Genomic DNA, 24,557 nt, shown 5'->3' with positions numbered 1-24,557 from the left:
GATCATGCAGTCAATTTCGCTCGCTTGGGAGAATTTGCAGGTACACATGCTACTTTCACTTGGATGTTTAGAACTAGGAACTTGGATTGTGGATAGAGGAGCATCCTCACATATGTGTGTTGATATAACCTTGCTTGACAAACTTATTACTATTAAACATATAACACTAGTCTATTTATAAGATGGTACTATAAATTTAGTTAAATATATTGGAAATGTCACCCTTAAAATACCTTATATGTCCCTCAATTTAAATTTAATTTGCTTTCTGTTCATAAACTTCCTGTTACTGCTAAAGTGAAATTTACTTTTTACTCTACCTATTGTGCTTTACAGGACCTGAAGAGTGAAACAACATTAGGAGTTGTAGAGTTATAGGAAATCTGTATGTACTAGATAAAAACTTCTTGCATTATAATAAAACTTTACCTTGTACTGTGCCTAGTATCGAGTCACATCCTATATCAAATTGTTTTGTTACCTGTACTTCTACTTCATATTCTAATGAAAACAATTCGGCTACTTTATATCTCTGGCATAAATGACTTGCTCATGCTTATGTTTCTACATTACAACATCTAGATTTTATCTCATCATCATATGCATCTCAAACAAATTATTCTCATGATCTTAAAGCTTGTGATGTTTGCCATAGAGCTAAAGAACATTGTTTAACCCTTTTCTATTAGACATACTTAAATAGAACACCTTTTTTTGTCTTATTCACTTAGATATATGGGGTCCTTATAAACAACCTTCTCTTACTGGTACTAATTACATGCTCATTATTATCGATGACAACAGTAGAGCAACTTAGACCTTTCTTTTAACACATAGATCCCAAACTGTCGCTATTTTTACGCATTTCTGTAAAATGATACAAACACATTTTAATACCAAAGTAAAATGTGTTAGATCCGATAATGGCACAGAATTTACAAGTGTCAATTGTCAAACTCTTTTTCAAAAAAATGATATTATTCACCACAAGAGCTGCATCTACACACCACAGTAGAATGGTGTATAGTAGAGCAAAAAAAAAATAAACACTTGCTCCAACTTGCTTGAGCCCTCATGTTTCAATCTCATTTACCTATTAAATTCTAGGCTCATTCTCTTTTGATGGTAACATATATTGTCAATAGATTACCTACTCTAATCCTTAATTTGAAGACCCCTTATGAACTTTTATATCATAAAAAACCAGAATATTCTCACTTGAAGTGCTTTGGTTGTTTAGCTTATGCAACTAATACTTTACCTTCCAAAATAAAATTTGATTCAAGAGCCTTTAACTCTATGTTTGTTGGTTTTAGTCCTGGACAAAAGCCTATAAATAATATGATCTTGATAGCCATCAAGTTTTTGTGTCTAGAGATATTATTTTTCATGAGATTATATTTCCTTTTCAAAACCATCTTTATTTTCCATAAGCAATTCCTTCACCTTACAACTTTGACTTCCAAGATACCTTTTTACCTCATAAATATAATTCTCATGTTCTATCTGATTCTTCTGTCATAATTTCATCTTTTTCACTTGTTGTTCCTACTCATATTACTCATTCACATGAACCTTCTATTTCTTCACCTATTTCCTCCTCTCATATTTCTCCACCACCACAACCTACTAGACTTAGTACAAGAGTAAAGGAACTAGCTAATTGGATGCAAGATTATGTTACTAATTTAGCACTACATTCCACGAGTCCTACTACTAATGTTACTTCATATCTAGCTCACTATAGCACCTTTTTGCATACACCACCAACTTTTCCTTATCTTTCTTCACCTTACTTGTCACACACATATGCATCATTTTTAGCTAATGTTTCCACATTTCAAGAACCTATATTTTACATTCAAGCTAGTAAGAATGTTGAGTGGATTGGTGCTATGCAAAAGGAGTTGGATGCTCTTGAGGCTAATCATATATAGATTCTTACTAATATGCCACCTGGTAAAAAGCCACTGGTTCAAAATAGGTTTACAAAGTTACGCTTAATCTAAATAGGACTGTTGAAAAGTTTAAGGCCCGTTTAGTTGCTAAGGGTTATCATCAAATTGAAGGTATTGATTTTTCTGACAGTTTTTCCCCTATGGCTAAACAAGTGATTATGAGAGTGTTCATTGCTATTGCTACTACCAAGTCCTAGCCTATCCATCAATTGGACATTAAAAATGCATTTATGAATGGATATATTGATGAAGAACTCTATATGCGGCCTCCTACAGGTTATTCAAAGGCTAAGCCAGGTCAAGTTTATAAGTTGATCAGATGGCCTGAAATAGGCTTCTAAATAGTGGAATTCAAAGTTTTGTGCTAAGTTGTAGGCTTATGGTTTTGCTCAATGCTCTAGTGACCCTTATTTATTTGTCAAACATGCTACTGGTTCTTTCTTAGCCCTTTTAGTCTATGTAGATGATGTTCTTAGCTCTGGTACTAATGAAGTAAATATTCTTACTATTAAACAATTTGTAGACACAAAATTTACTATAAAGGACTTGGGATATGCCAAGTATTTTTTAGGCCTCGAGATTGCCAGGGGTCCCTCAAGCACTTATATGAACTAGAGGAAGTATGCCTTGGACGTTCTGCATGATTTTGGTCTCGCTAGAGCTAAACCAGTTTCTACTCCTTTTTTTAAGAGGTTTAAGCTGTATTCTGATGAAGGGGCTCTTCTGTCTAATCTTGATCAATACAGGAGGTTGATAGGCAAATTAATTTACCTGAATCTTACTAGACCAAATCTCACTTACTGTGTCTAGCAACTCAGACAATTTGTTAGTACTCCTTAACAGTCTCATTGGGATGCCACTATACATATGCTTAAGTATTTGAAAAGTTATCCTTCTCAAGGTTTATTCTTTCTAGTTGCTAATCAGTTGAAGCTTCAAGCCTTTTATGATGCTGATTGGGCCTCTTGCCAGGATACTAGGGGTTCATTGTCTAGCTATTGCATATTCTTAGGCTCTATTTTAGTATCTTGGAAAACAAAGAAGCAAACAACTATTTCTAGATCTTCTGTCGAAGTAGAATACAAGAGTCTTGCTTCCACAGTTTGTGAGTTGCAGTGGCTTTCTTATCTTTTTCAAGACTTCCAGCTTCCTCTCTCTTTACCTATTCCATTGTGGTTTGACAATAGGACAGCTCTTCATATTACTGCTAATCCAGTTTTTCATAAACGCATGAAGCATTTGGAAATTGATTGCCACTTGGTTCGAGACAAGTTCAAGCAAGGCTTTATTCTTTCCCAACATGTCTCTACCACTCACTAAGTGGCTGATCTGTTCACTAAATCCCTCTCTAGTCATCAATTCTCTTATTTTTTATCTAAGTTGTGCTTGTCAAATTTACATCAGCAAGCTCTAACTTGAGGGGGGATGAACATAGTTATATTTATATTATTTATTTTTAGTTACTTCTTGAGGTGAAAGTGTGGTTTAGCGTGTGATAGATTGTTGCTTACTTGGCAACATCTGATTAGTTAGGTCATTGTAGTTAATTAGTGTAGAAGTTTTGTTTTGACTTTCTCATTAAGTCAGTAGTGTTAGCTGACCTCTATATAGACCTGTTCATGGGGCGGCCCTGATCAGGCCTGACTTGATTTTGGACAAGCCCGAGCCCTCTCAGACCTGAGAATTTTTTGATATCTCTGAGCCCAAGCCCGAGCCCGAAATTTTTTGAAAAGCCCGGCCCGACCCGGTCTGGCCCGACCAATTATTAAATCTGTCCCAAATTGTAGTTATATTTAGATTTAGGGTTTTGTTTTGATTAATATATTATTAATAACAATAAAATTATAAACAGAAATAATAGGTAGCTAAGTGATATTGGCACTTAATTATAAGTTGAAAGTCACAGGTTCGAGTGCTAGGTATGACATTTCTTTTTTTTACTAACTAAACTAGACATCGGGCCGGGCCGGGCTTGAATTTTTATATAAATCTCAAGCCCGGTCCGAGAATTATGGGCTTTTTGTAGGTTCAGGCCGGGCCGGGCTTGTACTAAAAAATTATTGTCCAAGCCCGGCCCGAAGAGTGCAGGCCTGGGCGAGCCGGGCGGGTACCCCGGCCCATGAACAGGTCTACCTCTATATAAGGGTTGGTCTGCAGCTGCAAATACAATAAAGTATTCATTTTACAGCAATTAAAACTTTTCCATTCTCTAAATGTTCAATAAATATGCTTTTTATTAGTTTTCGGTAAATAATAGACGAAAAATTAAGATTCAAAGTACCATTTGACGATGTCATATATTTGACGATGGTTTTATTTTTTGAATAATATTATTTATTTTTATTTAATATATGAATTATCTCATATGTCAATTTAATTATATTAAAATTCTTTTATATTTTTATGAAAGTAATTACAATCACTTTTCGTCCAAAGTTTCATACAGTTGAAGAACTAAATTGATAAATAAAATTACAATTTAATCTTTAAATATCTATTAAGTCTGAAACTGCTCTAATTTTTTTTATCATGTTAGAGTAGAATTATTAATCTTAGTGGAAGTAATAGTTAGTTTTACAATAATATAATTTAAGTATTTAATAAAATAATTAATTATCATTTTTTACTTACTCTAAATTTTAGCACAATTTAATCCTAAAAATTTAAATTTCTTAAAAATACTTATATATATTTAGCACAACATTATCAAATTACTATACAATTTAATTTGAATCATTAAAATAAATATTTATAATTAAAATATTTATTTTTATTATTATTTTGATAGACATTATAATTAAATATACTACAAATAAAAATTTTACTCTGATTTAATAAAGAATTAATTTTGAAAGAGTTTAAATTTGATAAAGATTAAATTGTAATTTTATTTTATTAATTTAATCTTTTGACTGTATTAATTTTAGATGAAAAGGATAATAGTTAATTTTATAAAAATACAAAAGAAATTTAATATAATAAAACCGACACAATAGGCAACTTATATATTAGCATAAAAATAGTTAATTTCCTTATGAAGCTTCAACTTGTCTTTGAAAGATATTATAATTGTTTTTGAAGACTTTCTATAGCCGTTTATTTTGATTCTATCTTCTCCCTTTTCTACTTGAGACTTAAAATGCAATAAATTTTTGAAATGATCAAAACTAGAAGGAATTATTGTGTTATGTGAAGAGGTCATATGGTGTTTCCAACTAAGAGTTTGCCAAACTTTGGCTTCGTTCTCTTTGTAGAAGAGTATATGTCGTTTGTTTGTCTGCAAGTCTATTTTTTTCTTATATTTTAACTTTAATCGATCATCGGTGAAAACTCAATTTTTCTTTTACGAAAATATTTGTCTATTGAAAAAAAAAAAATGTATAAGATTGTCATCAATCACTCAAAATAAACAATGTATGCATTTATTTGTGCAAGCATATTTATCCAATAATTTAATTCACCCTTGAAATGGGAATGCCTCATATCCATCCAAAGGTGAAGCCTATAGATTATAGTTGCAGGTCCACTTTGTGCAGCCCACCAAACAATACTAGTGGCATCCACTAGCTAGCTAGTGCGATTCTCCCCTTCCCAACTTTACTTTCTCTTTTATTTATTTTTCTTTCCTTTTCTTATCTTTTCCATTAGATTTCTGCAATGGAGAAAGCATTTTGATAAGTCCATAACAATTAATAAATAACGTACATAGGTATTACCCACAGTCCAAACCCACCACATGTGGTGTGGGTGTGGTGTCAAGTATGGATGCTGCATAAAGCCTCCTCTCATTGCATATATATATATATATATATATATATAAGCCCGTCCAATTACTTAGTTGTCAATTCTATTGTAAATATATCTATAGTCTCCTCTAGATGACAATAGATGATGTAAAAATCAATTCTATTGTCAATTTTGTAGTTGTATATTGAAAATATGATGGAAAATGTCGATTGTACTTGCTAAAAGAAAATTATAAATCAGTAAAAATAGTTCATTCTAGATATAATAATATAACCATTAAAAATGTTATGTATGTGCATTATTTTATATATTTTATGTTTAAATATAATAATTTTTTTATTAACTCACTAGTTCTTATGCCAGTAAGCAGAATTGACTTACCATGTTATGTTTTTATTATAAAATTTTAAAAATAGTTACCGAAAAATATTTTTAAGTATTTAATGAATAGGTAGTTGAAAATAAGTATTGCATAAATTTTTTGTCTTTTAAGGGTATCAAATGAATGGGTATTTTTTATTAAGTTTTATTTATAGGCCTGGATATGTATTAATAACAAAGTTTATTTGTATTTATAATTATAAAAGCAGTGGGTAGTTTAGATTAGAGCTGAGATGTAGAGTGATGGCTAAGCCTTTTCAATTTAATGTCTGAAAATAGGAAAGCTTAGGATATTGGAAAGTTGATACATGGGAGGAGAGGCAAGCCGTGCTAAGTAGATATGAGTGATTTTTATTAATTAAGTAGACATCACGATATATATAAAAGTGAAATAGAAAAAGGAAACATGAAAATTTATTGAAAAAATCTTATAATTAATGTTGTTAAAAATGGTCGATTTAATTTTTTATTTATTAAATATTAATTTTTTTTATTTACATGCGTTGCACGTAAATATTAATTATTTGACCCGTTACGATTTAAAAAATAAAATAACATATATTTTTAAATTTAGCATTATAAATATTTATAGTGTTAAGATAATGACAAAATCCTTTTTTCTACAATAAATTTATCTTTAAAACCTATTAATTGTAGTAAAATAAAAAAAATAAGAAAAAAAAGTGTTGTAAAATAAAATAACAAGAACAAAAAAAATAAAGAGAGAAGATAGAGTAATTTCTCTCTCTCTCTCTCTCTCTCTCTATATATATATATATATATATATATATATATATATATATATGTGTGTTTCATTTCATTGATTGTAACACCTATTTATAGGTGTGAAGAGTTACAAAGATAAAGTTCTATTTACATAAGGAAATCTATCCATAGACAATGATGATAAACATCCAATATAACTCAAATACTTTAATATTATCATAATATTCCTCCTTGGATGTCTATTACAATGAATATGCCTCGTTAAAATCTTACTAAGAAAAATCCTGTGAGAAAAAAATCTTAGTGAAGGAAAATAGTATATTATTCATAATGATGCTTGCGCCATAATATTGCCTCGTTAAAAATCTTGCTAGAAAAATGCTATGGGACAAAACCTAAGCTAAAGAAAAAAGAGTACAGTGCATCAAAATCTTCCCCTCATGAAAACATGATTTCTAATAAAGATCTTTTAATTGGCATCAATTTTGTACATCAACTTCTCAAATATTGTTATAGAGAGTGCTTTTATAAACAAATTTATCAGATTATCAATAGATCAAATTCGATGAACATCTAAAACTCCTTGCTTCTCAAGCTCATGTGTGAAAAAGAATTTTGGCTAAATGTGCTTGGTTCTATCTCCTTTACTATATCCTCCTTTGAGTTATGCAATATAAGTAGCATTGTTTTCCTATAGCACTGTTGGGCTTCCTTTATCAAATTCACATATTTCTTTGATATGTTGGATCATAGATCTCAACCATATATATCATTTACTAGCCTCGTTCATTGCCAATATTTTAGTATGATTAGATGATGTGGCAGTTATAGTTTGCTTAGTAGAACGCCACAGCAGTGCCACCATATATAGATAAGTAACCTGTTTGTGATCAAGGTTTATGTGGATCAGATAAATATCTAACATATGTATGTCCAATTAATTTGGACTTCAAGTCTTATGGATAAATTAAGCTCATATCTGATGTACCACGTAGATAACAGAAAACTTATTTCACACCATTCCAATATCTTCGACTTGGTGAGTAACTATATCTTGCTAGCATATTCATAGAAAATGATATATCTGGTTTTGTACAATTAGCAAGATACTCTAATAGCACTAAGATATGGTACTTCTGGATCAAATATTTCTTCACCATCTTCTAGAGGATGAAAATGGTCCTTTTCACATTTAGGTGTCTAACAATCATGGGAGAACTCATTGGATGAGATCTATCCATATTAGAATGCTTATCTTTTCAATATAAGTTGACTAATGAATAAAAATTCCTCCAAATAAATGTTCGATATGCAGGCCGAGATAAAATTTTATTCGTCCAAATTTTTCATTTCAAATTTATTTTTTAAATAAATTATTATTTTTGTCAACTCTTCAGGAATCTCAATGATGTTTAAATCATCAACATAAATTGCAATTATAACAAAATTAGAATTTATTTAAATTATCAACATAAACAGATTTAGGCTCAATGTCCTCATTTTCTTTTGCAATATCATTTGTTACTAAATATGCAAATACATTGTTGACAATAGTTTCACTTCAGTTCCATCTCTTACCTAAAGTGACATTGTTGATTGATATCTTATTGTTTTCATTATCTTCATGCACTTGAACCTCTTCTTGACTTACTCTTCTTGACTTACTTGTTCATCTTTGTATTTTGTTATAGATTCTTCAGGAACATCAATTTTGGGATTGCCACTTGGTTTATTCCCTTTTCTTTCTTGGATTTTTATCCTTGAAACCAGGTGACCTACCACACTTCTGGCCTGTCATGGACTCATTTGCTATAATATCAGCATGTTATCCTATTAATACATCAATTCTAACTGGAGCATTTTCAGCTAGTATATGAGATTTAGTAACCCTTTTTGAATCACAAAATGCATCTGACAATTGGTTTGCTATACATTGGGAATAAATGATTCTTTGAACTTCTAACTCATATTGTTTGGAATAAGGATTAAGATGATTTAATGATGGCTCATTCCAAACAATTTGTTTCTCTAATTGCTTGTTCTCTCCCCCTAATGGGCCCAAAGATTCAGAATTTTTCTAATGAGTTTAATTTTACCTGGATTGCATCTTTCAATTTAGGCTAATCATATCTTTTTCGACATGCATATTTTTCAAAATATGGAAAGAAAAAGTAGCTTTACCTCTAATCTTGTTTTAAGCAATCATGCTAATAACGTGTTGTGAAATAAAAAAAATAAGAATAAAGAGTGTTATAAAATAAAAAATAAGAACGAAGAGAGAAAAGAGAATAATTTTTCTATATATGTATATGTATGTATATGTTATGTATATATGTATATCATTCCATTGATTGTAACACCTATTTATAGGAGTAAAGGGTTACAGAGAAAAAGTTCTATAGGCTTCCCCTGCGACTCGCCTCATGGTACCATGCATGCTATGCCATGTCTTTGAGCCCATGTGAAAATTCACATCGCATTATCGCTCGCTCAAAAATAAATTTTTTTAAGGAGGTTTAATTGCTTCACATGGAAACATATTACCTTTTGGGATCAAAGAAATTAGGAATGTTTCCTTTTCCAACATAGGCCTACAAGAGAAACATAAAATAAAAATAAAATAAAAATAAAAATACTATTGTTAAGTTTATTGTCTATAGCTAGACATTCCTGATTATGCTTTTGGTGGCCTTCATTCGCTCACTTGGTCATAAGCCATTCCTTTCAAGTATGGCTTCATACTTTTAATGTGAATATCTAAAGTGTCATGAAAGCTCTTGTTAATTAAGAATGAAATATCATCATAGAATTATTCATAAACAAGAGAATCTAAATAATTATATGAACACTTATCAATTGTAGATTTAGGAGATAAAGTTAGAGAATTAAACACGTTAAATTCTATAGTTTCTCCTAAAACTGTCATGATAAGTTTTTCATCGTGCACATCAATCACAGTTCTAGTAGTTGCCATGAAAGGTCTACCAAGGAGTATAGTTTTCTCTTTATCTCTTGTTGGTTTGTCTTCCATGTCAAGCACTACGAAATCAGCTGGGATTATTAATTTACCTACTTGTACTAGCAAGTCTTCCACTATATCTCTAGGATATTTTATTGATTTATTTGTAAATTGTAGAGACAATAGTGGTAGGCTTCAACTCTTCCAAGCCAAGTCGTTCATACATCGAATAAGGCATCAAGTTGATGCTTGCTCCTAGATCTAACATGGCTTTTGTAACCTTTTTGTCACCTATTTTGATATCAATGGTAAAGCTACCAGGATCCTTCATCTTAAGGGGCAACTGATATTGAAGCATTATACTTACTACTTGTACTTTTTCGTTGTTCGCATATCGCCTTTTGTTGGTGTTCAACTCTTTAAAGAATTTTGCATAAGCTAGCTTAAACCTGATAACATCCAACAAAGGTAAATTAGTATTAACTTTAGAGAGTATCTTAATATTTTAAAAAAACTTTTATCCTTTTTGCCTCTTTGGGTTGGTTTAGAAAAGAAATAGATGGTCTATAAGACTGAGCTGCCTTACGAAATTCAGGTTCAAAAAATGCTTCCTTTTCTTTCTTGTCAAGCCTAAGATTAGGCTCTACTTTTTCTTCCTTTTGTATGCTCTCCTTATTGATTTGCACTAATCCATCATTTTTAGGTGTACCTGCATAAGGAGAAGAATTCCTTTTAGTTTCCATAACAATATTATCATCAACAACCTCACATTTTCTAATAGTAGCAACGGAATTGACTTGTTCAGGTTGACTTGATATTTTCTCTTTATTAAGCTCTTCAACAATTTGTCCCATTTTAGCTTCTAAATGTTTTAGTGACGCCTCAATGGAATCTGTCTTTTTCTCGTTCCTCTTCATCCTATCATAAGAAGCTATCATAAATGATTGAAGTGTTTCTTCCAAACTTGGCTTCGTTTATTCATTAGATCGAAGAGTTTATTCTTGATCTTGAAAGAAAGGATTGGAGTTTCTTTGGAATTGAGAATATTGGTCTTGGGAATGAGGTTGATTTCAGTTTCTCAATAATTGTGGTGGATTTTGGTCATTGTAGTCTCAAGAAAATTTTGGATGGTTTCTCCAACCTGTGTTATATGTATTGGAATAAAGATCATTCATAGGATACATGGGTTGGTAAGAATCCATCAAATTTATTTGGTCATACATATTTCCTTTATAATTATCAAAAGATGAACAAACATTAGCACCATGACCATAAATACCACAAGTTTTTTTGTTAAAGCAAGCATCTTAACTTGTTTAGTCAATTCAGCCAATTGCATGGCCATCTCACTACTAGCTACTACTTCATTTACTTCTATTCTCTTTCTCCTCACTCTTTTGTTGAGAATTGGCTCCTAACATTTCAAAGATGTCATAAACCTTATTAGCTGTCATTTCTAACATAGAACCCCCAGTTGTAGTATCAACCATATATTGATATTATTGTGTCAACCTATCATAAAATAATTGGTCGATTATTGGGAGTGAGACTCTATGGTATGGGCATTGCAATAAAAGTGATTTGAAACGATCCCATGCTTCATGAAAAGATTCAACATTCTTTTGATAAAAATTAGAAATTTCATCTCTTAATTCTTTGGTCTTTTGATGTGAGTAAAATCTACTCATAAACTTTTAATAAACTTCATCCCAATTTCTCAAAGAATTAGGAGGCAAGGTCATTAACCAAGTCTTTGCTCTATCTTTCAATGAATAAGGGAGACACATCATTCTTAGTTGATCCTCATTTAATTCAGATAATGGAAAAGTATGAACTATAGCATAAAATTCTCTAATGAATAATTATGCATCCTCACTAGGCATACCATAAAATAAAGGAATCATATTAAAATGAATGTTCTTAAGTTCATAGTTCCTAGATACATCACATAAAACTATGCATGAAGTAATGTTACCAATTATAGGCCGGGCATAATCTTTCATTGCAATTGGTCTTTCAGCTCCTATTTCTCTTGATGGATTTGCCATGGTATCAACTTCTTATTTTGGTTTTTCTTCTAGTTGTTTCCTGCTAAGCATACAAAATTAAAAAAAAAAAATTAGATTTACAAAAAAAACTTGAAAATAAAATTTACAAACAAAATAAAAACATATAAACAAAATAAATCACAAAACACAAAACAAACTAACAAACAAAAGACACTTTTGATAATAAATCAATATAATAAATTTGGACACAGTTCCCGGCAGCAGCGCCAAAACTTGATATGTCCTTTTAGTACTTGTAAATGCACGAACCGTTCCTATAGTAAAGGTAAATTCACCACGAGGTCGATCTCTCAAGGAACTATGAGGCCACTTATTATAAAGACTAATTATCTACACAAAATAATAAAAGTAAATCTAAACATTCTAAATCAGTATTTTGAGATGATAATATTTATAAAATAAAGTAACTAAATAATAAATAAATATGCAATGCAAATGCAAATGCTTATGATCTAAAACTATATGCTAAAGATATTATTTGGTCTAGCCACTTACTTAGTAATCTTCTTGTTTTACTTTAAGCCTATATCTAATGAATGAGATGGTGATGTGCCTTTTTCTATAAATCACTCAAGCTAATGATCAAACCTAGGTTTCTTATACCAACATAGATTAAAGTAAAGATGATGTTTCTAATAATTTTAAGCTAAATATGTTCATAACAATTACTATTACTAAATTAATATGATGGTTAACTAACAATAATAACTGAAACTAATAAAAATATGAAGGTAAAGAAATCATTCATTAAATAAATAAATAACAAGGTTCACACAAATGTAAAAAGGCTAAACTAAACATTTTTAAAACTAGCTTAACATATTTAACCCAATGATCATGGTATGAAATAGAAAGACATAAAATAAGACTGAAAATTAAAGCTCCCTCTAGATCCATGATTTCTTCAAATAGGAAGAAGATTGATCCTCAGTCTCCACTTATTGAATAGCTCCTTAGATCTTAAAAGAACAATAGAAACTAAAACTAAATGTTTAAGAAGAAATGTAGAGAATTATGGAGAGATAATAATAGCAGGTGTAGAGAGCAAGTAGGAGAAAACTCTCCCTTTTGGAATTAGGTTTTGCAGAAATATAAATAGATGAAAGTCCTCCTCTACATAAATCTCCCTAGAGATAAGTATACTTGTATAAGTCTATCTAATAGATAAGACTTTAAGTATCTTTATCTCCACCAATTACTATCCCATAAATAACTCTTAATATAAATCCTAATAATTATGTAAATGACTAAATAATCGCTTGGGTCTTGTAATTAGCAGTCCATGCATCTTAATTTTGAGCTTTGACACAAACATGTCCAATTAAGTTTCTTTTAGCTCTATATTTTCCTCTTTTTGCTAATTTTCTTGAAAATAGATAATTAAGTTTAAGTGAGGTAAAAACACATATTTTCACCATTTTATATATAGAAATATATCATTAAAGCTCTAAAATACCCTTAAATATTTATATATAATTTGGACAAATCAATCATCAACCATTCTTTTCCATTGCAACTCAGCTACTTGTCCGCGATCTTTATCATCAACGATTTAAATTTAGTTGAAATCTATTAAAAATAATTATTTGAAAAAGAAAAATACTTGAAAGATAGTAAAATAAAAATAATAAAATTAAAAAAAAATATTTTGATGTTATAAAATAAATTGATAAACTATAATATGGAATTCATTTAGAACTTTTACCTATTTTGAAAGAATTTAGTTTAACTACAATCAATTCCACACAAATTTAAATATGTACAATTCTAAATTAATTTTAATACTATATTTGGTTTAAATCTATAAAATAATTTATTTCATATGAAAAAAAGACATGAAAGAGAAAACAAAATGGAAATGATAAAGTTAAAAGACATATTTTAATGTTACGAAATGCATTTACTTACTAATGTAGAATTCAATTAGAAATTATATCTATTTTGTTAGAATTTAGTTTAACTAGAACCAATTTCATATAAATTTGTTTATGTAGAATACTAAATTACTTTTATTCCGTTTAAAGTATATAAATTTTTTTAGATTCACAAAAGAATTTTATAAATTTTATAGATTTGAATCGAATACTATATAACTTCATTTAAAGCACATAAATTTTACATTTGCAAATAAACTCTATAAATTTCATAAATTCAATCAAATACAATGTTAATGTAAATTAAATTTTATACATATAAATATTTTTAATAAAAAATCTGAGATTTTATGAATTAAGTGTTTATAACAAAAATAATAACAACAATCTCTAGTTTGTATAAATGAAATGGTAGGACTTAATGCAATGCCACGTTTGAGTTGACAAATATGATGGCCTTGCCAGAGGTGCATGCTAATCTGCTGCTTCCCGGTTTTTAGTCTTAATCTGCAAAGTGATTTCCAAAAGCTCCCAATAGGCTATTATTATAATCAAATAGGAAAGAGCTTTAAATGGAATGCACACGCAGCTTCTTAAGGACATTTTCAGCTCACAAGGAATCCATTACAAATTTATTGATCATCCAGCACATACTAAATGATACACTTTATAAATGCTAGGGGAATTTATAAATACTCCCCTAGGTTTGACATAACCTACATTTAAGTCTCTTATTTTTAAATAATATGTATTTTCACTTTTCGTGGTAACTGTTGTGTATTTAGATATAAATATTGTATGAAATTACGTAAAAAAAATTATAAAATTTATTCAATTCTACATTTTTATTACTTTTTTAAATATGAAATTTTATATTTTTAAATAGAAGAAAATAAAATGTTGCTTTCTAATTTAGATGAAAAAATATCGTTATTTTATTTTAAAATAAATTTTAATTTAATATAGACTCATATAAAAATAAAAATATCTTTATAAGTTAATAAAATGTAACACCTCGGTATTTTGACCAACTAAAAATTCATTAAACTAATATAATACTAATGAAAGGACTATTACAATGAACGACATATAAAAAAAAGAGATATGAAAGTACATATTTTTAAAGCTAGAAAACGTGAGTGCAAATTATGTTGAAACTCAGTAAGCATTTGTAATTACCCCTAAATGCTAAGGTCAGCTACTAAATAACCAATACTCCTGCTCTCAAAATGGATTCCCAAAACCCAGAATCGGCCAAACAAACTTCTACTCACAAAGAACTTTTAGCAGAAAGATCACTTCAATTCATGCTTCAAAATGGTCTGTTCCTATCTTGCTTTGCTGCTTTGTACTTCAGAGATCAGACACCTATGACTTTAGCAAGAAATTATACTCCATAATTTATTTTATACAAGGAATCAAAGGAGGTTGAAAACATAACAACACTTGGACATCAACAGAACAGATAATTATATAGGAGCTTAAATATCATATAAATAACTGATATGCAACTCGAAATGTCAGTGATTAGTTGATTAATGGTGACAAAGCACTTGTTAGACTCATGGAAACATTATTCCAACTCACTCTAGCAAGTTAAGGCATGGCTCAGAATTGAAAGCCACTACAGAAAGAAACCATGGAGTTAAAAAAGTTATCAAATGGGCTATGCCAAAGCAGATTGTGATACCTTTGGTCGTTCCATGGATCTCCCAAAATATCCTATCCAAAAGACAAGGACGTGTAAGCGGCTGCAATCTCTATTTCTTTTAGCTTTGGTTCAACACTGGACCCTAAAAAGGAAAAAGAAACATCTAATAAAATAATGATTTTAAATGAATTCAAAACTAGGGTTTCAGTCAAGAGCTAACCTTTGCAGGCGCATCAACTTGTAGAACTAAAATTCCTGCACTTTTATCGTAGTGTTTTGACTGCCGTCCATAACAATAGAACGTAACACTTTCATGCTACAGTGGCAGGGCCAGCCTGAGAACTAAGCAATAAAAAGACGTTTTCAGTCTTTAACATATTGGGCTTCACAGACAAGAAGCATCTGATTATCACATTTAGAAGTTTTGCTACATTTCCAAATAAAAACTACTGGGGCAAAACATTGAAGCACATAACTCATGTACTACAGGAAAAAGACACAGGCAACCATATCTTCTTCAAAACACTAATGAAAGTGTGAATTTTTCTTAAACTCAATTAAGGACCTGGAGGAGGAGGAATTGTTGTAGAAGTTTAGAGCTCTACCACCCATGCCATACACTCGGCGCTTGTTCTCTCCGCCAAACACCTCTAAGACAATTGCTATGGATCCAGCTCATGCGTCTTCGTCGAATCGTCTTGTGACTCAATAGCTTTCTCTTTCAATTAGTAACAAAAATTAATTGTATAAAATAATTAAAAATTATGAAGATTAATCTTAAACATTTAGTAGTAATTAACTTGCAGCTGTTTTCTTAGACCTCCTATCTATCCAGATTCTGCCTCTCAAAAGAAAACATTACATATTATAATTGAATAAATGAATATTAAAAAATACAATTTAAGAAATGATTCTCACCATACATCTAATATGCTCTACTATAGAGATAGATACTCCAGTATGGCGTGAGGGACCGGATTGAGGACTGCATGTCTCGCTCACTCGGTTCTTTGATATTGAGAACACTTGTTTGGACACAGGCTTCGACTATTTTTTTTGCCAATTTTCTCAAACATTCTTTGGGAAAGGTCTCTTGTCGGATCTCCTCCACCTCGATAAATTATTGGTGTAACCGGATACCTGCTTGCGACTCCCCCCTCCTACAAATCAGGGTCTCCAGCTGTGGCTGCCATGTAAAGTGCTTCTAAGAGAAAGAATACAAAAAAAAAAAAAAAAAAAACATATTAGTCAGAATTAGAGTGAAAAAATAAGTTGTTAGTAGAAAATTCGACAAAACATCCCCTATAAAATAAATTTATACCCCCCATATAACAGGTCCATGTCCCGTTAAAATAATTTAATAAACACTACTAATAAAACTACATACATACTGCCCTTAATTCTCTTCGAGTCACCAAATTACTCGACAGATACAATCTTCAATTATAACACACAAAAGCAACTTTAAATACACAAACAACTAATTAAAAGAATAGTAATCTTTGGTTGCAACTAATTACAAACAATAAATAAAAAACATTATATTGAGGATAGTATTAGTTGCAATTCATACTTAAAACTCTTGCCAATAGTACTCTTTGATATCCTAAGGCCTTGTCTTCCATTACCGGCCAACAATATCAAATTTTTATAGAAAACTCTTTAAATATCTGGGATGAAAAAACATTTGACTAAATAAAACTGTTCTTTTCTCAAAACAAAGAACAAATTATACATAATAATTAAAATGAACAAACAATATAGATAAATCATAAGTTATATAAGTATACTTCCTAGTACGGAGCTCGAGTAACTGTCTAGCAGCACTCGACTTTGCCACCAATATTGATGATGGGGGCTAGAGTATCACATTAAGAGTTGTGGGGGATGGTGTAGGTGTCTATGCTACATGTGAAGATGATGTAGAAGGAGATACGCGAGGTCGCGTAGCAAATGATAACGGAGTTGGCAAAGGAGGAAATAATAATAATAATGGCGCATCTGACCCTCACTCGCCCAACGCTTGCCCTATTGATGCTCAACCATTTGTCCGTTGTCCAGTCGCCTCAGCCCGTCCGTCCCTCCGATTGAGGGTATAGCCCCATCTCATCCTCTCATAGTAACTACTGAATTAAATAAGAGGCAAATATATATACAAAATATATAAAAAGAAGATTGCCTTCCAACAAAATAAAAATAATAACTAAATCAATGCACAATTATATTATATATTAATGCTTGAAAGTCAAAAAAAGATATGAATACAAATTAGTATAAATGTATATATTCAACCTCTTGTCTAAAGAACAATTTATAATCACCATCGATATCATTGTACAAACCGTCCTCTTCAGTTTCTTCATCCTCATTATCTGATTTCAACTTTATGTTAGCATCTTCATCTTCCTTTAGCACTGTCATTGTGGGCAGCGATTTCAGGCACGCACCCAAGTATTTTTAGCGACTACGACACTGTAAGGCTTTTCAACCTAATCAGGAACACACTAATTAGTCACTGAAACTAGCTCGAAAATGAGATTCGTCACCCGGATAATCACCGGAACACTTTTTCTAATGAGTGGCATTTCTCAGATTCCATGAGGAAGCTTATGCCATAAAATTCAGAGATGGATTCAGAAACCAACTTCCTTATTTGTATATATTAGTCTTTAATTTTTTGTTTAACAAAGTATTCCCCATAGACACAAGCATTTTATACACAAGTATACCAAATAATACACACAATTCACCTTGGTCTAGCTCATTTTATTCAATCCCAACCCATGTTTAAGTTGTTGATCTAGCTTATTAATCAACTATATACAAGGCCCACCTAATCTAGCTTAATTACCAATTATGCTCTTGAATTACAGCCTTTAAGACTAATGGACTGCTTTTTATGATAAGGCTTGATTCAGTCATCCTGTTCTATGTAGGTTGATTGATTAATTTTAAACATGGCAAAGCCCACCTAAGTCTAACTAATTTTACTTTTAGGCTAATTACCATCTTGTTAACCCTATGGGCTATATGTTTCATACCAAAATCCAAATTAAAAGCCTTAAGTTTAGGTGATCAGTTTTATTAATCAACTAGGTACTTTTCATTACAAGTTACAAAAAGAAAGTAAAATAAAAAAAAGTAGAAAAATTACTAAGCTATTACAATCCTCCTACAACTAAATAACTTAAAAATAACTGAAAATAGGCTAAAATTGACAAAAAATGGCAAAAATTCTTGAAATCGACTGGTCGACAAACGCCTAATCGGCTATGTCATAGAGCTGATCGGCTGTGCATAGAGCCAATCGGCTCTAGGGTTTTCCTAGGCCGAATTTACAATCTTTTGGCACTCAAACTTCAGAATACTCAAAATACATGCAATGAAATAAGTATAAACAATTAAAATATGTACAAAACACATAATTAAACTTATTTTAAAGACATGAAAATTGAATTCATGAACAAAGAAAACTTATAGTGAATAAAGATATCAATTTCCTAAAACATGCATATTGAACAAATCATGCCTAACCTAAATCTGATCATTCAAATACAGTAATCATCATTAAAGAAAAGTAGATATAACATGTTAATACATTTATTTCTAGCATAGGATTATCATATTCTAAATCCAATAACACAAAAGTTATCAGATCCAAAATCCAAGTACATAAAAGTTATCATATTCAAAATCCAGGAAACATGCACATCATAAAAACGTGCAAGTTATGCTAAAATCTAATTCTAACACATATAATAATAAAAAATAACAATCACTGAAAGAAACTACAAAATCCTAGCATGTTTCTAATAATAAAAAGATAAAAAAAATAATAAAGAAATTAGGAAAGAAGAGAAGAATGATGATATGGATGTTTTGCAACCCTTAGGTTGTCACCGTATTAAGCAGATCCTTGAGTCTCACGAGTAGAGGAGGAAGTTGATCCAAAGATGGAGTAGGAGTTTAGAGTATTTAGTGGGTTTTGTATTTGATTTTTGAAAATCACAGTGCGTATGCCAAAAATCTTACCAATCGTTCTGTACTCAGTTGCCAACTCCCTTAGTCTAGGGTTTTCTTTTCTATTTATAGGAATAGGTTAAGGAAACCCTAGAGACTTAGATATACTCTCCATTTAATTATTGATGATTCTAAGAATTAAAGAAAAAAATAGTTTTATCAAAATCTTTTCCTAATTGATAAATACTGGTTTTCTTAATAACTCGGGATAATCCTCATAAATACCCATTTACTCATAAGAATAATAAACAATTAGATAATTATTGGTAAAATTCCTTCTAAAAAGTCGATTTCGATGGTTGTGGGTATTTAAAATTGGAAATACATAAAAAATGACCATAAAAACTAAGTTTTGAGCCAACCGGCGCTGCGTAGAGATGATCGGCACTGCGCAGAGCCGATTGGCTCTAAATTTTGGCAGACTCGTGAAAATTTTTAATTTAGCCGAACTTGGCCATTTGACTGATTTTGACCCTAAAATTTAATTCTTTGGTCAATTTAGCCTAATTTGATTTCCAAACATAATATTTAGATCAATTAATTATAACTCTAACCAGGATTTTGACCTTCCCTAACTTCATGGACTCGAAAAAAATAGCAACTTTCATCATTGAGTTTTCCGTAATTCCCTCGATATCTAAATCCGTAAAAATAGCAACTTTCATCATTGACAATCATCATCTTGAATTTCTAGGTATTCACATTATGGATTTCTTAAGAAGACTATTTTCATAACGTCTTCAAATAGTTAGAAGGCCAGTACGACATGAGATAGTTGTATTGTTTTAGATGAATCTAGTATTTCTACTATATTCCTAGGTTTAATTATGCAAATAACCCACCAATCACTTTTGCCATGTCTTAAGCTAAAGTAAGCGCAAAAATATACTTGACAAACTTGAGTAGCCAAAATAAATAGCTCATTCTTATTAGTTAATTATAAATCTAATTCAATTCTAATCCTATAATAATTTTATATACATTTCTAATCCTATAAAAAGTTGATGAATTACTATATTTCACACTATATATATACTTATGGTGGAGTTCAAATAATTCAATATAAAATTTTATAAAAATTGAAGAGAAGAAGTCATAGAAAAAGGTATTCTACTTTTTTTTTATTATTGATATACTAATTCATGTGTTCATTATTATAATAATACTTATTAGTATGATTATTGCAAGTGAAATACTTCATGTGGTCAATATACTTTTGTATACTAAACCAATTATCCATCAAAATATCCATATATATGAGATTGAGTTTTATTGTTATATTTTATTCTAAATTTAAGTTCTATATGATGTAAATAAAATTTTTGAGATATTTTTAATTCAAAGGACTCGTTCTTACTTTTTATTATTAATGAATCTAATGCAACATATCAAGCAATATAGAAGAAAATAATTTTATAATTTTAATATTTATTTACTATTTAATATCTTTTTTATTAATATTTTATGCCTCATGAAATTTAAAATTCATCTCCTCTTTTTTTTCTTACTTTAGTTGATTATAATAATAGTACTATTAACAGTACTATATTATAATATTAAAATAATCTTAAAATCTTAAAAAAATTATTAAAACTAAAATTTTGAACTTTTTTCATATTCTTTCTTTATTATCATGAAGATTCTATTTCAATATTTTCTATTAAAATAATTTATTAAATAATGTTCGGTTTAATTTTTCACCTAGAATGCGAATTTTAAAATCCATCATTCTAAAAAGAATGATGGATTGTTATAATACTTTTTTATTCTAATATTTTCCCTATTAGATTTATATTATTTTAAAAATTATCTTTGACTTTAAAAAAAATCCATTACTTTTATATTTTATCCAAAACATTCATAAATTTTAAACCCATGGATTCTAGAATCCTCAATTCAAAAGAACCTAAACACTCGAAGAAGATATTTTGTTAGGGATATTTTTTGTAATGATTTTCAATTGTCTTAAAACTTGCCATATACTTATTGGCTTGTCAAGAATAATGTGAATGCCTATACTATGGTTCCAAATGTAATTTTCAAATTCCAATTTGTTTGGAAAAATCTAGGAAAATTACAGATGCCTAAAAAACTAACCTAACTAAATTCTATATCACCATATATATAATCTTAAAAATACATTTAAAACCAAACAAAATTATTTTTATACAAACAAATGAAAAACACGCGTCCTCTAAGCTATTAATAATGGATCCAGAAGTCTAAAAAATTGCTACAATTCAAACTTAACGAAATCACGACACTAGATCTCAAGAAATCAATCAGAAATTTCAAAAGTAATTTGTAATACACAACAGAAACAAAACAACATAAGCTTTTGCAAGATTCATTCATCAAATTATGAATGTATAGGTAATCCAATCTCATATATTTATCTTTTCGATTTCTTATCATTTTCAAATAATTACATTAAAATAATTCAAAAACAAGTACATTATATTAGTGTTTTTAGTACTTAAATTTCGAATAAAATAGGTATAGAATTTAAGATCTCACACGTAAAGAAATATTAATATTCAACACTATTCAGCATAAAATCCAGAAAAATATAAATAACGAGTCTACTATATCTTTTGAAATTTTAGAAAAAAGATTCAAATAAATGCGTTATTAATATATAATACTATGAAGTATTTATACATTGACTAATATAAATATACATAAAAAATCTATTCAATAAAAATGAAAAATATAAAATATAAAATATATTTAAAAATAAATAGTAAAAAGTATATAATGAGTATATAACTAGTATATTTTAAATATATTACACTAGATAGTTAATGATATTAAAATAATCTTCTATATTTTTTTATGTATAGACATGATAACAACACCTATTTTTTTCACCATAACGGACATTGGGAAGAAAATATGGGATGCATAAATTTTAATGTAAAAGACATTCTATTACCAAAGGACAATAACTTTGCAAGCTTCATGCAAATAATATCACAACAAATCAAAATCAACACGGAGCAAATAAGAGTAAGGATTCGATATCAAGTAAAATAAGGTTATCCGCTACTATAAATAGAAGATTATGTAAACCTTCTATTCTATCTAGAGTTAAAGAAAATAATGAGTTCACAAAGTACCCTTTGTGTATAACTACTCTGAGATTCAACTACTATATTATGATTAAATATAATTAACAATATATAATCTCAATATATTATGAATATACTAAAAAATAAGACAAAATGAAAGACAATAACAATATTGTTTATTGTTTCTTAAGTGAGCTTTGTTAGAAATATAACAATTAATTAGCTCAAGCTTTTTATGAATCATTTTGATTCAAGAAAGATATTAAAACAATTATAAAATTAAGAACAAAAAAGTATTTATATTTTTTGTTTTATTTATAAGTCACTACCCCTTAGGGTGTAATACCAATTTGAAATTTTAAGATATACAGTAAATAATATATATTAAGTATACAACGAGTATATTTTCAGATATATAATACTTGATTTTTATTGAATTTTTTCATATATTTCATGAACTCAAAATCATCAATGAAATTCAAATTATCAAACTATGAAAATGTAATTATTTTTTTGGGTAAAATGCATAAATGGTACTATAACTATGATTATTGTAGCCATTTCGTACCTCAACTCAATAATTACAAAAAATAGTACTTCAAAAATGACCAACAATAAATCAAGTTACACTTTCTGATCATTATATAATGATGTGGCAGCTAGATTCTCTCACTAATTACCAGATCAACTATTATTTGGATACAACTTATCTTAGTTAGGTGTTAAACATTCTCTGAGCTCCTCTATCTTGAATTGATACCTTACAATTGTGTTTGGGGATTAGGATTTTTAGGCTTACTAGGATTAATTATGTACAAGCCAGTGGTAACGTGGAAGTTAGAGAAAGAATTTGTCTACCACATAAACACAAAATGATCGAAAAGTATAAAGGTATCCTCGCCTGATTCATTAATAGTGATTTAGAGTACCATTCTTTGTGATTGTTCAGTTGAGGTACCAAATGGATATAAGTGATATAATTATAGTATCATTTATGCTTTTTACCCTGTTTTTGTTGAACCAGACATCGCAATTTAGATATTTGACAAAATGCATATTTGGAAAGAACCAAACAATTTTTACTATTGTTATTATTGACCTATAATGATTTTATTTCAAGTATATGATATTCTAATTCTTATTGAAATTTCTCTATTCACATTTTTAAATTGTCTTTTATATATTTTTTAAAATTTAAATATGGCAATAATTCCTACTTTTTTTACAACATAATAGATATTGACAAGAAAACATGAGGTATGTAAGTTTTGATGTAACGTACATTCACATACTGAAAGATAATAACTTTCTAAATATCATAGTTAACAGTATATAGTATACTCCAAGTATATTATAAGTATATAGTTTAGACCAAATTTATTTTGAATATACAAAGGGGATCATTAAAATATATATAAGTATATTTTGAGTATACAAAGGGTATCTTCGTAGTATATTCTGAATATATCTAATTTACTTTTAATATACTTATATCTAAGAATACTTTTGATGGACAAAAAGATTGATACTTACACATTTAAATTTGAAGCAATAATATAACAAATTCGAAACAAATAAAATTTACAGCTTAAAATATATCTATGAGAAGATGATACCTATTTAGTATCAAAGTCAATATTTTTATCATTAAACCTATTAATAAGATCGTAGAAATATTTATTTATCATATACAATGCGTCAACAGAAAAACCACATAACAATTATATCAAGTTTCTCCTCCAAATTTTCTTTGCCTTATCCACCTTCTTAAGCTTACCATATAATTTAAACTCATTATCAAAAATCTTCATCTTCCTTAAATTTTATATAAGAGAATAACATGATCGCAATCCACTTATGATGTTCCTAAGCTTTTGTTTTAAATTCATAGTTATACTTCATCTTTTTTCATAAAAAAGCATACATATGTAAAACTAGTAAAATGCGAAAAAAAAAGCTACAAACTCTAATTTTTTTAAAGATTTAATAAAAATAATTTAACAAAATTTACGTTTTATTTTTTTAAAATTTAAAACTTTAGTTTTTCTATGCATGGACTAATATGATCTAATGATATCATATCATATGAATATAAAAAAAA

The 24,557-nt window shown here is 29.3% G+C and overlaps 1 long non-coding RNA gene and 1 other non-coding gene across 4 annotated transcripts; one reads left to right on the top strand and one right to left on the bottom strand.

Annotated features, from left to right (window-relative positions):
* Nucleotides 1-9,299: 9,299 nt before the first annotated feature.
* LOC125370688 lies at nt 9,300-16,984 on the bottom strand. 3 transcript variants are annotated; one of them, XR_007216734.1, is made up of 8 exons: nt 16,284-16,984; nt 15,931-16,083; nt 15,586-15,707; nt 15,405-15,507; nt 11,747-11,862; nt 10,358-10,480; nt 10,139-10,220; nt 9,300-9,403 (listed from the first exon to the last, which is right to left on the bottom strand). It is a non-coding gene; the product is annotated as an uncharacterized LOC125370688 (long non-coding RNA). The 3 variants fall into 3 exon arrangements; XR_007216732.1 differs by having other exon boundaries at nt 9,318-10,220; XR_007216733.1 differs by having other exon boundaries at nt 9,318-10,220; nt 11,747-11,859.
* LOC112534570 lies at nt 11,320-11,427 on the top strand. The gene has a single exon (XR_003078861.1). It is a non-coding gene; the product is annotated as a small nucleolar RNA R71 (small nucleolar RNA).
* Nucleotides 16,985-24,557: the final 7,573 nt, after the last annotated feature.

The sequence above is a fragment of the Ricinus communis genome, chromosome 7 (assembly GCF_019578655.1).
Source record: "Ricinus communis isolate WT05 ecotype wild-type chromosome 7, ASM1957865v1, whole genome shotgun sequence".
NCBI classification, from domain to species: domain Eukaryota; kingdom Viridiplantae; phylum Streptophyta; class Magnoliopsida; order Malpighiales; family Euphorbiaceae; genus Ricinus; species Ricinus communis.
The sequence above is the reverse complement of the archived record's forward strand: the minus strand, read 5'-3'. Positions and strand labels throughout refer to the sequence as shown.